Genomic DNA, 18443 nt, shown 5'->3' on the forward strand with positions numbered 1-18443 from the left:
CGCTCTTGTTGTGTTAGTAACTCAGTGGTGTCAGACTCTTTGCAACCTCATGGACTGTAGCCTGCCAGGCTCCTCTGTCTATGGAATTCTCAAGGCAAGAACACTGGAGTGGGTTGCCATTCCCTTCTCCAGAGGATCTTCCTGACCCAGGGATCGAAACTTCATCTCTTCTGTCTCCTGCATTGGCAGGCGGATTCTTACCAGGGAGGCCCCATTGACTTCTTACACCCCACCCTACTCAATCTGGCCAGAAGTTCCTGGATTCTGGACTTCTTTAGGCAGAAAAGTTAAAGAATAGAGAAGAAATATTTAATCTGAAGCGTACCCTGTTCCATCTTCTTCATTTCAATGAATGGCTCAATCTTTTTCCCTTGATCCTCATAACCAGCCCATCAGCAAGTCCTGTAGAATTTAACTCTAAGGTATTTAGGATCAGCTCATTCTTTTCTCTCTACTGCCACTTTTCTCACTTAAGCATCATCATTTCTCCATAACTGGCCCTCCAGCATCCACTATTTTTCCATTGAAACAATTCTACTCAAAGCTGCCAGCATAATCTTATTTTAGAAACTTAAATTTATTCATGTTATCTGTCTAAACATATCCTGACTTCCCATTGCTCTTAGAATTAAATGCAAGCTTTTAGAGCACTACAAAAAGAATGTGTATGTGTATAACTGAGTCATATTTCTGTACAGCAGAGATTGGCACAACACTGTAAATCAAATAAAAAATAAAATAAAGTACTATGAAACCCTGCACAATCCTACCTGCTTCTTCACTTCACCTCATCCCATTTCCCCTCCCTCACTGAATTCTAGACACCGTGAGCTTTGTCTTAGACCGAGTGCTCCTGAAAGCAGAGGCCAGGACAAGGACTTGAGAGCTCTGGTTTATTTTGAAGGGGACCCCAGTGAGCACAGTGAAGAAAGAAAAGATGAGACAGGGAAGTGAGTAAAACAAACAAATAAAAGGTGCTTTAGCAATTGGGTTACTACTATGGGCAACTGGGGTTGAGTCCCACTGGAGACCCTCAAAGAACTGCATAGGATGCACTTGCATTGTCTACTGAGAGACAAGAAAACTGGGGGTATTCACCCATCTGCTCCTGTTCCTCACTGATTGAGGACCACTGCTGGGAATGTTGACTGTCTGGTACTTTTACCTGTCCCCATGTTACAACCAACCTATTCCCATGGCAATGGGCTGAAGGACCAAACCTGAATTTGCTACAGAGCCTTCTCTTGCTCTGGCTCCTGAAGCATGGGTAGTACCTCCTTAACTGGGCCATGCTGGCTCTTGATCCTCATTGTTGGTCTAGAAGCCATGAGGAGAGATGGGATCAACATTTAGGACAAGCATTATCTTGCAAGGCATCTGCCTCAGGTGAGCCCTTTGCATGTCTCCAGCTAGTGGGGGTCCTATATGCTCCACCAGGGATCCATGGGGCAAATCTATCACCCCCAGAGTGTTCAGGGGAATGTGGGCACTGGAGTTCTTAAATGCATCCCTCTAGATGTTCCTATCACAGATCTTTACTCACTTCTTCCTCATAGGACCAGACTTTGGCATATGCGATTTTCTGGGACTGTAAGTTTGTAATAGAGAAGAACCCTTTGTGTTCTGTTACCAGTTAATCGCTAAAGGGATGTTGCCTCTAAACTTAAATGATACATAATAGCCCATTTCTGGGAACCTTGCTTCCCAGGTAATGAGCATTAAACCAGGCCCACCTGTGATCACTGTGGGCAGAAGAAACTAACATGTGCCCTCCAGAGGCCGATGGGTACCAGGAAATGTTTGATTTTACTCCCTCCCTTTTTAGTATGAAAGGAGTCTGAATTCTAACTCAGGCAAGATGGTTCTTTGGGGGCACAAGCCCCCAAAGAAAGTTTGCTGCCTTTCCAGATAAAGTCATTATTTCTTATCCCAACAACTCACCTCTTGATAATTGGCCTATTGTGTGGTGAATAGTACTCTCCCTAACAAGTTTATGATTCTGCTCTTGTATGACCAGATGTTGGGTCTGGTTTTCATCACAGTCTGCTCTCAAACTGCAGGAAACGATCTTTCTTTAAAGACTGCCTGGGGAGGCCCTTTAGCTTTCAGACTAAGTTGGTAGTTAGCTGAACTGAATCTGTCATTTTCTTCCTTGAGAGCATCAGTGTCACATAATCATCAGGTTCCATGGTCCCTAAACTTATCATTGTCCTGATATCTCTGTCCATTGCCTGAGCCAGAGCATCCCCTCCTACCTGTATCCCTGCCCAGGAGGCCACAGATGAGAGTCTTAGTGACAGTGATGCTATAGCCCAGCCATCCCCCTCACCACAAGCAATGAGGTTAGAAACCACAGCAAAACTCTGAGTCTGCTGTGTTTTCTTTTTAATTTCTAAGGATTTAGAAACTGAGGTCAAACAACATGGCCAAAGCGATCCTCCAGCTAGCTAACGGCAGTGTTAAGCCTGAAATAAGTCCTGTGACTAGTACTGTTTCTGGCAGTCCAGGTATACTTGTATTGATGTGTTAGTCACTTAGTCATAACCAACTCTGCAACTCCATGGACTGTAGCCTGCCAGGCTCCTCTGTGGAATTCTCCAGGTAAGAATCCTGGCATGGGTAACCATTCCCTTTTCCAGGGAATCTTCCCAATGAGGGATCAAACTCAGGTCTCCTGCATTGCAGGCAAATTTTTTTACCGTCTGAGCTACCAGGGGAGCTCAGGTATAATAGAAGCCCTCTGTTTCAGTCAAACAGATCATTTTTCTAAGGCGGATAGTGCTCTTGATCCTCTTGGTGCTCTGTTCCTTTACTGGCTGGTGCAACCATTCTCTAGATGCTCTGAATGTTGGCCAGTGAAGTTCATGGCTGCTCCTTCCCCAGAGAATTGCTCTGGGCAAACAGAAACCCACAGGAGTCTACACTATCCCTTCTTCCTCTTTCCAGCCCCTCACCTGGGCCAGACCTTAGCTAAAGACAAGCTCAGGGCATAAAAGGCCAGTCCCCTTGCCTTGAGGTGGAGAAGGCAATGGCAACCCACTCCAGTACTCTTGCCTGGAAAATCCCACGGACGTGGACAGAGGAGCCTGGTAGGCTGCAGTCCATGGGGTCGAGAAGAGTTGGACACGACTGAGCGACTTCACCTTCACTTTACACTTTCATGCATTGGAGAGGAAATGGCAACCCACTCCAGTATTCTTGCCTGGAGAATCCCAGGGACAGAGGAGCCTGGTGGGCTGCTGTCTTTGGGGTCACACAGAGTTGGACACGACTGACGTGACTTAGTAGCAGCAGCAGCAGCTTGCCTTGAGGTGCAACCAGTTTTATGGTGCAATTTATGCTTCGGCATTCCTGTAGGATTGCGCTTAAGTGAGACTCCAGTGAAATCTCATTCTTGCTTAGCTTTTTCATCTGCTCTATCTTGCTTCCCTCATTCTCTTTTTCTTAAGAATATTCACCCAATTAATCATTTAAGAATCCCCACCATAGATCTGCTTCTACGGAACTCAAACTAAGACAGTTGGTAGAGGAAGCAGACCCTAAGGATGAGATTCTGAAGTTGGATTGCTCACTGTCTGTATGGCACTGAGGATGTGACATGGTAATAGTTCCTGGCATGCTGGAGCTCTGGGATTGCTAAAACTAACTGGAATGAGGTAGAGATGGAAGGGGACGCTCCAGTTGGCACAATGCCTTGGGTGTTTGGGGGGTTATGGTAGAGACAGCAACAAACACTCATTCCACATAGCTCAGTCCATAATCTGCCTGCAGTGCAGGAGACCCAGGTTTGGTTCCTGGATTGGGAAGATCCTCTGGAGAAGGAAATGGCAACCCAATCCAGTATTCTTGCCTGGAGAATCCCATGGACAGAGGAGCCTGGCAGGCTACCATCCATGGGGTCGCAAGAGTCGGAAATAACTTAGCAACTAAAAGAAAGAGAAAGAAAAAGAAAGACAGACAGACTTGGATATATTCATCAATGATTTTAAGGCAAGGTTCAAGAGTCAGATGGCCTCCTCAACAACATTTAAAAAGACCCATATCTTCTGCAGCTGAACGGCAGATACAGCTGAACAGGGTCCAGGCCAGGGTGGTAATAGAGGTCCACAGAGCACAAAATTTACACTCAAGGTCGTTCATCAGTACTTGCATGACCTTGAATATGAGCACCTCCTTAAATTGTACCATAGGAGCTTCATTTGCCTCAGCCTAGTCTTGAAACTATAGCTGAAGATCAAACACAGGAGTTAATTTTATCAGAAGCAGAGCTTTGGAAAAATTTGAATTCCTGCCTAGTCATGATTCTTACATCAGGGACTTCCTTGGTGGTCCAGTGGCTAAGCCTCCATGCTCCCAACGCAGGGGGCCAGGGTTCAATCCCTGGTCAGGGAACTAGAGCCCACATGCCACAACTGAGAGTTCTTGAGGCACAACTTAAAGATTCTATGTGCCGCCACAAAGATGGAAAATCCCGTGTGTCACAACTAAGACCCAGGACAACCAAATAAATAGTTAGGAAAAAAAAATAATCCTGCACCAAAGTTGGGGCCATAATAGGGAAGGATTAGTGGTGCTAGTGTTAAGAACCTGCCTGCCAATGCAGGAGATGTGAGAGACACAGCTTGGATCCCTGAGACAGGAAGATCCCCTGGAGGAGGGCCTGGCAACCCACTACAGTACTCTTGCCTGGAGAATCCCACGGACAGAGGAGCCTGAGGGGCTGTAGTCCATTGGGTCTAAAAGAGTCGGGCATGAGTGAAATGACTTAGCATGCACCTAAGACTTTAAAACTTGGAATGAGAGTATCTGTGAAGATGGACTTGAGAAACTTCAATCTTCTGTTCCCTTTGAGCCCTCTGGGCTTCCAGAAGTAGTTCATGCCCTTTGTTCAAAGGTGGAATTCCCTCCCTTCCTTGAAGACCAGGCAGAAGCCTCAAATGAGACCCACGTCTGATAAGACACTTGCCCTCCTCAGCATCTGTTCCTACCTAATTTCCTGCCCACCAGACCTGTGGTGGTATAGTCACTAAGTCGTGTCTGGCTCTTGCAACCCCATGGACTGTAGCCCGCCAGGCTCCTCTGTCCTTGGGGATTCTTCAGGCAAGAATACTGGAGTGGGTTGCCATTTCCTTCTCCAGGGGATCTTCCCAACCCAGGAATTGTGTTGCAGGCAGATTCTTTTTTTTTTTTTTCATTTATTTATATTAATTGGAGGCTAATTACTTTACAATATTGTAGTGGTTTTTGCCATACATTGACATGAATCAGCCATGGATTTACATGTGTTCCCCATCCTGAACCCCCCTCCAACCTCCCTCCCCATCCCATCCCTCTGGGTCATCCCAGTGCACCAGCCCTGAGCACTTGTCTCATGCATCCAACCTGGACTGGCGATCTGTTTCACAATTGATAGCATACGTGTTTCAGTGCTATTCTTTCAGATCATCCCACCCTTGCCTTCTCCCACAGAGTCCAAAAGTCTGTCTCTCTTGCTGTCTCGCATGCAGGGTTATCATTACTATCTTTCTAAATTCCATATATATGCGTTACTATACTGTTTTGGTGTTTTTCTTTCTGGCTTACTTCACTCTGTATAATGGGCTCCAGTTTCATCCACCTCATTAGAACTGATTCAAATGTATTCTCTTTAATGGCTGAGTAATATTCTATGGTGTATATGTACCACAGCTTTCTTATCCATTCATCTGCTGATGGACATCTAAGTTGTTTCCATGTCCTGGCTATTATAAACAGTGTGCAGGCAGATTCTTTACTGTCTGAGCCACCAGGGCCAGCTGGGGAAGAATATAAATCTGTGTAAGAGGGATTTGGTCAAAATAAATAAACTCTCCCTTGACACAGGACTTAATGTCCTGGAAAGAACACTGGGAGACAGTACTGGATAGCTTTTGGAAGTGTAGAAAAAATGAAGGCCCACAGCGAATGAAGTAGAGGTGGCAGAACTGCCTAGATAGCCTATTGAGGAAAGAATAGTGCTAAAACAGATCTATTGCAAAAGACTTGACAACAACAAAGGTCCATCTAGACAAAGCTATTGTTTTTCCAGTAGTCATGTATGGATGTGAGAGCTGAACCATAAAGAAAGCAGAGTGCTGAAGAATTGATGCTTTTGAACTGTGGTGTTGGTGAAGACTGTTGAGAGGCTCTTGGACTTCAAGGAGATAAAGCCAGTTAATCCTAACAGAAATCAGTCCTGGATAGTCATTGGAAGAACTAATGCTGAAGCTGAAGCTGAAGCTCCAATACTTTGGCCACCTGATGCTAAGAACTGACTCATTGGAAAAGACCCTCATGCTGGGAGATTGAAGGCTGGAGGAGAAGGGGACAACAGAGGATGAAATGGTTGGATGGCATCACTGACTCGATAGACTTGAGTTTGAGCAAGCTCTGGGAGTTGGTGATGGACAGGAGGCCTAACCCTGCATGCAGTCTATTGGGTCACAAAAGGTCAGACATGACTGAGCAACTGAACAGATAAGAGCCAATCTTGTTCCTAAGCCAGGTCTGTAGGACATTCTGTTTAACAAGGTGATAATGAGTGTAGTAGTAAGAAGGCACCAACCTTGATGAAAAGGTATCCTCTATAAGTTGGAATGGACAGTAAGAGATGCTGTTATGGACCTGGGCTCCCTGGAAATGATGGGGATGATAGGATCCAGGAAGAGCAGAGGCCAAGTGACCACACTTAACCCTCTAAACAAAGTGGGCATAATGACCATAATGGGCAAAAGGTCAGATGACCATCAGAGAGACTTGACCCACAGTCATCTCTGGGGATGATTCATACAAAACAGCATACCCATAAGGTACTGTTTAACATAGGTAATAAAAAAGAATCAGGAGCACATGAGCAATAGTGTGATGTCAGTTGCACCCACAGGAAATCATGATCTCTTGCTACCCTTTTCATAATTTATTGGGTTGGCCAAAAAGTTTGTTTGGGTTTGGCCAACTGAACAATATTCTGGGGCTTCAGTTAACTTGGGAGTTGGATGTGGTACCCCCAAATGATACTATCTTTTTCTTCTAGATAGAACAGTTGTTTCTGCTCTTCCACCAGGGATGTACACTCACTCCTAGATGAGCCCTTTCATGTTTGGAGGAGACCACGTGCCCACCCCTATGTTTATATGGTCTACTGGGGTCCTTTTCAAGTTGCCTTGCTGCGATCAATTAATTTCTCCTTGGTTTTCTACCCTAAGAAATCTAATTTCTCAAAGGATTGGAAGCAACATTTACTTCTTTGCTGCTCTACATAAGTCTCTGGGCATATAGACAATACTCAGAATGAAGATTTGGGGTAGAAACTAAGGTTATGATATGTTAATGTAATTTCATAATTTCAAATGTTTAGATAGTGATTCAAGCAAGATTTCTTTTAAACTCATTTGGTCTGACTTTCTTCGCATCTCTCTTTTTTGTGTGTTTAAATATTTTTTAAAAAATGAGGATGTAGCCCCTTGATTGACAAAGAGTTGGCAATGATTGAAGCAGAAGTTGAACCATACAACCAGCAATTGACAGACCATCATCTGAGCATGCTTGTATAATCCAAAATTTAGGGTCATTCCCTTTATTTTCCTTACCAGAAAGTGAATAAGGCTTCCTACTAATGGGTACCTCCAAGAGTCCCATTCCTGCTGGCAGACACAAGGCATCCAGAGCCTGATTCAGCACATTCATGGTCAGGACTTTGAACCAAATCAAGAGCCTCCTTTTGAATTGGGGGCCAGAGGGGACTTCCAAACGCCTTGAGGTTGCTCAGTGTCCTCAGCTAATTATACTGTTGTTTCAAATATGTAAAAGAGGAACTAGGCTCATGCAAAAAGAGTGGGATTCCCCTTTTGGCTCACGGTGGAGTTTTAAGCCTTTATTCTAAACATAATGTTCTGGCCTCTCCAGCTCTCCTGTTTCAACCCTTCCTGCCTCTTTCCTTTTATAAAATAAACAAAGCAAGATTGCACTTCTGGGCCTGTCCCTGTCCAGTGGTTAGATCATTCACCAAACATCTTGGTGTGGACACCCCACTCATGTTACCGCAGCCTGGGGTGCTAGAAGGGGACTAAGATGGAGTGGGGGTGGGGGGGGGGGTGTAAGGGTGTCCTGAGGCATCTTGGGAGGAGAGTTCTATGGTCCTACAGTCCTTGCCTGAGAGGGATACTCTCAGAGAAGACCCTATTTCTGGCCAGTAAACTTTTCAGAGAATCACAGGAGACTCTGTTGGCCTGAGTATTTCAAGCTCTATCCACTCCAGCTATCTCACTTGTTAAGCAAGGATCCTGAAATCCTTGACTGTAAATATAAAATGAAAACTTAACAAGTGTGCATGGCTTGATCCTAAGCGGGCTCAAGGGGCTCACCTGAACAAACCCAAACAGCTCCCGGCAGAGCTGGGACCAGCAAACAGATCTCCCTGGGCAAGGTTCTTTCTTGAAGACTGCAAGCCTGTTTGTTTTTGGATGTTCCTGTTGCGGCCCAGCTGACCTCTAGATCAAACAGATGGAGGCTCCAAAAGTCCCCGAGCATTTACTTCTAGGACATCATCCCCATTCACAGGCTTCTGAGCACAATGGGTGCAGAGACATCAGGTGTGGGCTTTTCCACCCTTCCCTCCACCTTTCTCTATTCCCCCCAAATTCAGTCTTTGAGGACAAAATTCTCTATCCCAAACCATCAGGCTGCTCCGTGAGGTCCGTGTCTAGTGGACCCTTATCTAGTTCAAACAACACAGGTTTGAACTGCATGGGTCCACTTACACGTGGATTTTTCCCCACTAAATAGTATTACAGTTCTGTTAGTATTGTGTTATTATTACTACAGTACAGTCTATTGTTGGTAGAATCCAGGACACAGGTACGGAGGGTTGACTATAAAGTTAAGTGTGTATTTTCAATTGCAGGGAGAGTCAGGGTTCCTAACCCATAGTTGTTCGAGGGTCAACTGTATTATTGACCAAGTGGGTCCCATCTATACTACTGAAGCTTGCGAGTGTTTACACTTGGTTTTGTGACTCCAAAAATCCTGCAAAGAGCCTTGCTTGGCAGTTAAGAAAAATACTTCTTATAAAGTTTTAGAGCTGACACCTGCTGTGGGTAAGACTGGTCCCGCACTTTCAGTACTCACCATCCGTACCCCCAACCCCAGAGCATTCAGTTGCTATAGAAGCAACTATTAGCTGAAGTGACAGTCTTCCCTTTTCACTCATATATAACATTTCTCCTCCAAGTTCTGGGTCATTCCTAAATGTGCATAGAGTTCAGTTATTTCCCCCCTGCTATTATGACAATTCAATTGATCCTTACAGCGATGTGAAGTCCTAAGTCAAAAAGATCTTAATCTATTGGTTTCCTTGTTTATTAAAAAAAAAGGAATAAGTGGTTTCTCAAGGTAACTCAAGTTGTCTAACTAGAATTCCAAGTCTGACCTATTCAATGTCTTACACAAAGATGTAAGTCTGACTTATATCAAATCCAGGGTTTTTTCCCACTGTTTCATGCTATCTTACTACATGATTTCCTCCCAGGTGTTTAAGAATATATTTGTGTGTGTGTGCACTCAGTCGTGTCTGACTCTTTGAGGCCAAGTGGGCTATAGCCATCTGTCCATGGGATTCTCCAGGCAAAAATACTGGAGTGGGTTGCCATTTCCTACTCCAGGGGATCTTCCCAACCCAGGAATTGAACCTGCATCTCTTGGGTCTCCTGCATTTGCAGGCAGATTCTTTATAGTTGCGCCACCAGGGAAATTTAAAGTTAAAAGATGTTTTCTCTATGGCATTTACTAAAAGGTATCTTCAGGACTGGGCTTCCCCGGTGGCCCAGTGGTAAAGTATCTGCCTGCAATGCAGGAGTCACAGGAGATGCGGGTTTGATCACTGAGTTGGGAAGATCCCCTGGAGGAGGAAATGGCAACCCACTCCAGTATTCTTGCCTAGGAAATCCCAGGGACAGAGGAGCTTGGCGGGCTACAGTTGATGGGGTCACAAAGAATGGGACATGACTGAAGTGACTGAACACACACACACCTTCAGGATTATGGAGTCAGTTATTGACCCCTTCCAAAATACTATTTTCTGCCTTTAGTATTAATATATTGTATGATCCTTAAGGTGAGACCCACACATTTTTTCCCTGTGGTAGCAAGACTGCCCAGAAGGAGATCTCTGTTGGTGAAGGAATCAGTATCACCTCTGTTCTTAATGTTTGTGTAGTTCTCCCCTTCTTTCCAATCTCTCCCTCACCTCTCTTATCCGAACTCCTCCTCTATGTGACATAGGCGACAAACTCTTGGGAGTTAGACTTAACCGTTCCATGTTTGACTTCTCTTTCTAGGTCATCCTTTGCATGAAATGGAAATCTAATGTAAGGACAGAATAGACTCAAATCCCACTGCCAACCTCAGTAATCACCTGAGTTTCCTGAAGACAAAGCTATATCAAGTCATACCATTTCAAATGTTTCTGGTTTCAGTGCTATAATAGATAGCTGTGATGTCTGCACGCTGCTGCTGCTGCTGCTGCTAAGTCGCTTCGGTCGTGCCCGACTCTGTGCGACCCCATAGACGGCAGCCCACCAGGCTCCTCTGTCCCCGGGATTCTCCAGGCAAGAACACTGAAGTGGGCTGCCATTTCCTTCTCCAATGGATGCATGCATGCTAAGTCATCTCAGTTGCATCCAACTCTGTGCGACCCTATGGACAGCAGCTCACCAGGCACCTCTGTACACAGGATTCCCTAGGCAAGAGTATTGGAGTGGGTTGCCATTTCCTTCTCCAGTGATGTCTGTGTCTGCATAGCACTTAATAATCCTCTTCTCTTAAACTGTCCCTTCTTCCCATTTTAGGAATAAACTCATAGAAGCCATACTTATATAATTCTGTCTCCCTGGCATTAGTAGAGGTTGGATAGACCCTGTCTAACCCAAAGAGGACCAATCAGATATTCTCCTAGGACATGGAATTAAGTCAGCATGTGAGTGGGTGGTTGGAAATATAACAATGTAAACTTAAGAAGTGTGGAGTGTGGAGTAGCTGTATTCCATCAATAGCCTAGGAGAGCAGAGAAAAATGATCTGGACATACAGAAACAGAGATAGGAGAGCTCTGGCAGTTTACCAGGCTTAGATTCTTGTCACTTTCCGAGGGCCAGCTGATTTCTTAGGGCAAGAGTCTGTTCAACATCCTCTCTCTTTAAAAACAAAAAAAAATTACAGTTGGTTTACTTGACACTAGAGGGTCATAACTTATAAAGCTGGTTAAATGTATCCATAAGCTTCCTTTTTATCTTGACGTCTCATTCTCTTGAACTCCTGCCAGGGTCTGGAGTAGAAACCTTGCCGGAAATTGATTTTTGCCCATGTGTTTATCCTGGTTTCCTTCCTGCCTGCTTCTCTCTACACCCTCCAAGCCACATCTTCTTTATGATATTGTTCTTTCAACCATGTCCACTGCTGACCGGAACTCTCATCTTTCCTATAAATAAGTTTTCCTATATACATCACAGCAAAACAGACTACCTCTATACTTTTTTCCTTGAACTGAAACCTGGACATGCTAATTTCTTGGTCACTCATTTGAGAGGAATCTGCCTATTCTCCCAGAAGACCTCAGAATTTGGCATTGAACTCAGTATTAACATCCTGGCTCTGCCCTGTCCACAGATAGAGCATGGATCTTTAGCTATTCTGATCACCTTCATCAGGAGTGTCATGTTATGCCTGTCATTATTTCTATCATCTTATGAAACCTCCCCCTGCCTCAATTTCCAAATGCTCACAAATTCACTGAGGATTTGGTAATCTAGATATGGTCCTACTCTTTAACTTGACTCCAGTCATCGCAAGAAATATTCATCATCCATGTCACTGTCTCACCCTTTATTCTAGTCTGTTTTTAACCATATATTCCCATGAATTCCATGCAACAAACATGAATATGCCTTTGTACCATATACTGTAGATTGCCTGCCCTGTGGGTATTCACTCCCCCTACAGATTCTTTACTCAGTGAGGCTGATACCTGGTTACCCAGCCTCTTTGGCAACTAGCTATTAGTGGCTAAGTGACCCAGTCATGATCAAGGAAACGTAAGGAAAAAATTTCGGAAATGTTTCCTTAATTGAAAAAGGAGAGAAGCCAGGGAAGAGACCCTGAGTCTCCTTTTCTGCTTTTGGACTTGGTCATGTGAGGATACCACGCTTGGAGCTACTGCAGTCATCCTGGAGCTCTGACCAGCCCCTGTGGTTGGTAGAAAAGACAGAAAACTCTGTAGTTCTTGATGATATTGTGGAGCTTTCAAACCAACACTGCAACCAGCTACTTCTGGGTTTCTTGTTACTGGGCAAAAGTACACTCCAAATATTTGTCACTTTTAGATCAGGACCTTTGCTACTTGTAGTTGAAAGCAACTTATTACACTATTAGTATACCAAGAAAAACAACATCAAAAACAATAAAGTCTTACAGTAGAGGAGGTTAGATATATAATTGTTGAAGCATTAAAATCTCAAAGTAATAATTTCCCTAGTTTTAGTAGCAAGAAGATATACAAGCATAGCAATGCATGGTAACTTGGCATTTCTGCCTCTTTATTAGCTATTTGTAAGTTGTGAAGCACCATAAAACAGTGGTTAACTGGAGTAGGCTAAAGGGCTACCACACTGGCACCAGAAGGCTCTGCTACAAGACTTTCCTTTGTTCCAGATATTATGTTAGGCTCTGGAGGTATCTATTAACTTGCTGGTCTTAGGATTCCTTTATACTCAAAATGTATTGAGGACTCCAAAAAACTTTTGTTCATATAGGTTTTATCCATTGGTATTTCCTAAATAGATATTGAAACTATACTTCTTATAACGAAAGTGTTAGTCGTTCAGTTGGGTCTGACTCTTTGCAACCCCATGGACTGTAGCCCGCCAGGGTCCTCTATCCATGGAATTCTCCAGGCAAGAATACTGGAGTGGGTAGCCATTCCCTTCTTCATATCTTACCATCCCAGGGATTGAACCTGGGTCTCCTGCATTGCAGGCAGATTCTTTACCATCTGAGCCACCAGGGAAACCCCTTACTTCTTGATAAAGCACATGCATTTAAGAAAGAAGAGCAGACAAGATTATACTTTCTTCCAACCAAATTCATCAGTCTCCTGCAAGGTATCCCTAACTGGGAGCTTTTGCTCTTGGTATATAGGAAGAGTAAACTAATACCAATATCAACTGTATTTCAAAGTAAAGGACCCTATTACATGCTAGAAGGGAACCCTAAGTTTGTTTTCCCTGGAGCTACCACATCAGTTCCAAGATTTGAAAAGTTATGCCTTTGGTGCAATGGCTTTAATGATTAGCTAAATACGCAATGGACTTAAACTATCCCATTTCTATTACCACATATTGGGTACTCTCAGCATTCCCAGCTTGGAGACATCTAGGGATAAAAAGTTGATTACATACATACTTACATAAATTGTATTTAATTCAAACTTAAGGTAAACACAGAAAATATAAGTGTCTTAGCTGTCAAAACAAGAGACTGTGGCAAAGTTTGCATGCAAACACAATGCTAGAGATTGCCATCCCAGGGCAACATAGGGACACGAAAAAGGAAATAGGGAAAGAAATACTAGAAACTGGTACGTTAACAAGCAAGCTATAAATTCGCAAAAATGCATAGTGAGTCACTTGGATACAGAAGACATCCGTGAGAAGACGATGTGAAAAATGCCACTGGGTCTGAGAAATGTCTTATAGGGAATCTGGAGGAAGGACGTAGAATGCGTCAGCTCCCTTCTACCTCCCATTGGTCAAAATTTTCTTATAGAAGAGTAACTCACCCACGCCACCAGACTATGTTATTTGGCCACTCCAAGTACCTGCCAAGAGAGCCAGAGGCTCCATGGGTCTGGTTAAGTTGAACCTTGACAAGAGAGCTTCTGTAGGTGCTGTTATGATGTCACCATGGAAGCTGTGCCCCGGAAGAGGATGAGACGACTGGCAGTATTTAGAGTTGAGGCTACAGTAGCAGTGACCACTGAACAAGGTTGGGATTGGAGTTGAGCAGATCTGGAAAGATGCATAAACAGTCTGGTACAAATGTCACTTGACTAAAATGTGACTTCATGCATACATCCGGAAGTTGGGGCTTCTCTGATGGCTCAGGCAGTAAAGAATTGGCCATGCAGGGACCACAATTTCTACAACATTTTATATCTAGGTATATGCCAGTTATTAGAAACACACAGGGACAAGCCATCTAGGATGGACCAATATAGCCTAACCAATATAGCCATTTTTGCACTCTCCTTCAAAAGCCACTCTGCTTTACTTAATGCATTAGAAAATAACTTCCTTAGAAATTGTTTGAAGCTTATTTGTTGCCAAACGAGAGAAAAACTGGGTATCATTTTCTTTTAGTTTCTTTTCTTACTTTTGGGCCCTATAATGATTGATACTATTTGAACATTGCTGGATTTTGTTTTAAGTTTAAAAAAAAAAGAAAAAGGAACAAAAACTAGCAGTCACAATTAATGGTCAAGAGACTGCTCATTGCTTAGTTGGTGGTCCCTGGGGCATCTTTATTTTGATGGATGGTTCTTAATAGTTCTGTATTGTGTAACTTAGAAAGAGTTCAAAAATCCCCCAATGTCACAATACATCAGCATTTCAAGGCTTTTTTTTTTTTTTCTCATCTAGGTTCCAGAATATGGCACCAACATAAAGGAATGAGCTTTTTATGAATCTGGGATTCCAAATAGCTGTGTATTGTCCTTACTTGAAACAGATAAAACTGTTTAGAAAGTGGCTGAGCCTTTACACTACCATAACATACACAGTAGGACTCCTTTAAGAATGCCAATCATCTACCACTCACTTTCACTTCAGTACATACCATCTTCGAAGATCTAGAGTCTAAATATAGTTTAACTTCTTCATCTGCCATCCCAAATTCTTGAATAGCAAAGAAGAGAAGGAGAGGGTCAAATGCCCATTCCCATGAGGGTGATTTTTTTTTTTCATAATCATTTAATTCTTTAGAGATCTCTTAAGCACCAATCTGTAGCTGAAAAGGAACAGTCTTCTAAAACTTGGCAATTATTCACATTTTACTTCTTTTTTTAGTCTTAAAAGTGAAGGGACGCTATCTTTTATTTCACAAGTGCTCTTTAAAACTTCTTTGAGTTAAATTCCCAAACACCAATATAAACTTACGCAAATTCAATCAAATCTAATCCTACCACAAATATAACCACCATCTGTGTCTTAGAGAAAGTGACTCCCAGATGGGTGGGAATTAGCAAGGGCATGGATTGATTCTACAGAATATTTCATTTATTTTATGATTTTAGTGTGACAGGATCAGGTCTGAGATGAGGGAAATGGAAACAGCCTTGTTATAAGGAATCACACATTACAACACTTCTAATTCAAATTAAGCTTTTTTACAGGAAAATTACAAAGGTATGAGTGTTCTAAGAACTGACTATATACTTTCAAGTTTACATTTTCTCCCAACAGATTTGATCTTTTGCCATCATGTAATCCAGAGAAAAAGAATCACTTGTCCCATATCAGACATAATGGGAAACTACACAACCCCAAGAATATGGGGGCAAGGAGTGCTCTTCTTGGACCAACCAGCAGGTCAAAGGTGACATACGTTACCACTCCTATGAAACCATGTGTTTCTCTACGACATGGAAATCAGACCTGATTTTAGACCACATAGTAGGGCTTTCCTCTTGATGTGAAACTAGTAACACGAGCAACAGTGGGTTTTTTCTTTATTCTTTTTTTATTCTCAAACTGATTGTTAATGAGAAAAAACATGGAGCAGTTAACAATGCAACTCAAATATTAGTCTTCTCTTTCCAACTCAAGCACTGAAATAGGATACTCCTTTTCATGATATTCTGGCCATCACGTTTGTTTTTTCTTTTTTGGCTTCAGAGTCCTTTCCTAAAGGAAATATGCTACCTGGCATTCTATATTACTCCGAATTTCCAGGAAGAAAAATAAGACAAATGAAGTGACATCTAAAAACACCAGGGATTATGTTTTTAAAAACAAGACAATAATTTTGACCTTCTTGCTTTAATTCTTCTCTAAATTAACTTGATGAAATATTTATCAAAGTCCAAGAGATTATTGATATGCAATAATGACTACACATTAATGGAGCTATTCATCATAAACTCATCACTGAAGTAACTGGAAAAGAAATTTATTTTGTTTATACAGTATTGAAACAACCAAAATATTCACACATCCATAAAGTGCAAAACTCTAAGTATTATTAAATAATAACTGATAACTCTTTAATACTGCAACATCTTGAAATACCTTCCAAATGACCTAAAACAGATTAAATTTTGTTCAGAAATAACCTCAGTTTCTTTTACACAGAACTATATATTTAAAAAAACTAGTAATCCATGTAAGATATACACAAAACCCTGAACTGACTAGATTGATCAATGAATAATACTCCACACTGTTTTGCTGTTATGGATAAATGAGCTTATAATTCAATGAGGCCCATTTAAGAAGCTCTAGTCTATAGAATGACATGTTCAAATTGTTTGGTCCTATTAGTTTTATTAACAAAAACCTCCCCTTCCTTTGTAAGATGTTTAATTACTCTAAACATCACCTTTAAAAGGCTTGACTTGATTGCTGTCAAAATAAACCACAGGTCAAGTGTAACCCTCCAGTCTCCAGTCTATAGGCTCGACATGAGTTTCAGCTTTGTGTAAGCCAGACAGTGACCTTCTCACGAGTTTTTCATTAATTTCACAGTCTAACGTTAACACTTTCCACAAAGTATCCCTCCCTTTTCTAGGCTTTGGGTAGAATGTCAAATTAATAATGACATGTGGTATTCCTTAGCATAATCTGCCAAAAGGTGATAATTTCCTTGGAAGAAAAGCCATTGGCTGCAATCATGTGTCTGAGCTGACAGAAATCCAAATGAATCCTATATAAAAAGAAAAGGTTGGTGTGTTCTAGAATATGAATGTCCACTTTTAATAAATTCAAACATATCCCAACATAAACATCTTCAAACTTGATGGGTTTTACGTGACTCATCATTTCCTAGATTCTGTATAACAGAATCCACTGCAGGAAGGAGGGAATACCTTGGAGGGATATTCCTGGTATAAAATATGGGTTTTTTGGTAAAACCCTTTATAGGAATAGTTATCAGTTGGAGGAAAACCTGTGAAAAACTTCTCTGAGTGGTTTAAATTTAAAACATACTTCACTAAATTGCCAGTATTGACGAAAACATCAGTGTCTGTCTTCATGATATACCTGGCACTGGGGCAAAACTCAGTTGCCCACCTAAATGCCATAATGGTTTTCAAGGTCAGATTACTGTATGTGTCTAGAAAATCCTGTCGTATTATGTCTCCATAAAGGAGGTGTTCGTCCTCTAAGGATAATGCTAGACATTAATGCTAATGTCTTCCTTTTCAGCCTGGTGGCTTAATAAGAAAAATGTAAGAACTTCATATCCCCACCAAGACTTCTTTTCACCCTAAGTACCTCTTATGGCCCGCCTGGCTTTCACATCTGAGGGGTGTGAGGTCACCAGGATGACAAGATATGGGTTTTGATGAGAGCAGTTCGAATGCTCTTGAAGTGTGAAGCAGAAGTCTTGTCTGTAAATGGGTTCATGCTCATAGAAGCACATCCAGTTCACACATTCTATCACATTGCAGACTGACACTGGCAGGCTGAGGTACCACATCACCAGGAAACTCGGCAGGCACAGCAACAGAAGGCTCCATTTCAGGGATCTCAGTGACATCCCAGCCAGAAGTGTGGTCAGGAGTGCCGGGGCCATTCCCAGCATCTCAGAAGCATGCAAGCCTCAGGTTCTTCTCCTTGATTTTTCTCTTCTGAGTGAAAGACCTTCAGTTTCACCAACTGAGCATTCCATATGAGCAACTGAGCTTTCGACTGATGTTAAAGCTGAAACTCCAATACTTTGGCCCCTGATGCGCAGAGCTGACTCATTTGAAAAGCCCCTGATGCTGGGAAAGATTGAAGGCGGGAGGGGAAGGCGACAAGAGAGGATGAGATGGTTGGATGGTATCACCGACTCAATGGACATGAGTTTGAGTAAGCTCTGGGAGTTGGTGATGGACAGGGAGGCCTGGCGTGCTGCACTCCATGGGATAGCAAGGAGTCAGACACGACTGAGTGACTGAAATGAACTGAACTGAGCATTCGATAGCAAGTAGCAGTCAAAATAATGCTTGCAATTTCTATTGAAAAACAGAGACTCTCAGATTGGCTTAAAATTCTGCTTCTAAGAATTGTGCTTATACTGCTTATAAGACACATGCCCACGGAATTTCAGATGAGATTAAAGTACCAGCTGAAGTGTTCTGTTTTCCACATTCCATGCTTTAATGATAAGATTTGC

The 18443-nt window shown here is 42.5% G+C and overlaps 1 pseudogene; it reads right to left on the reverse strand.

Annotated features, from left to right (window-relative positions):
• Nucleotides 1-16870: 16870 nt before the first annotated feature.
• Nucleotides 16871-17870, reverse strand: LOC122428439 (annotated as a pseudogene).
• Nucleotides 17871-18443: the final 573 nt, after the last annotated feature.

The sequence above is a fragment of the Cervus canadensis genome, chromosome 26 (assembly GCF_019320065.1).
Source record: "Cervus canadensis isolate Bull #8, Minnesota chromosome 26, ASM1932006v1, whole genome shotgun sequence".
In the NCBI taxonomy this organism is placed as follows: Eukaryota; Metazoa; Chordata; class Mammalia; order Artiodactyla; family Cervidae; genus Cervus; species Cervus canadensis.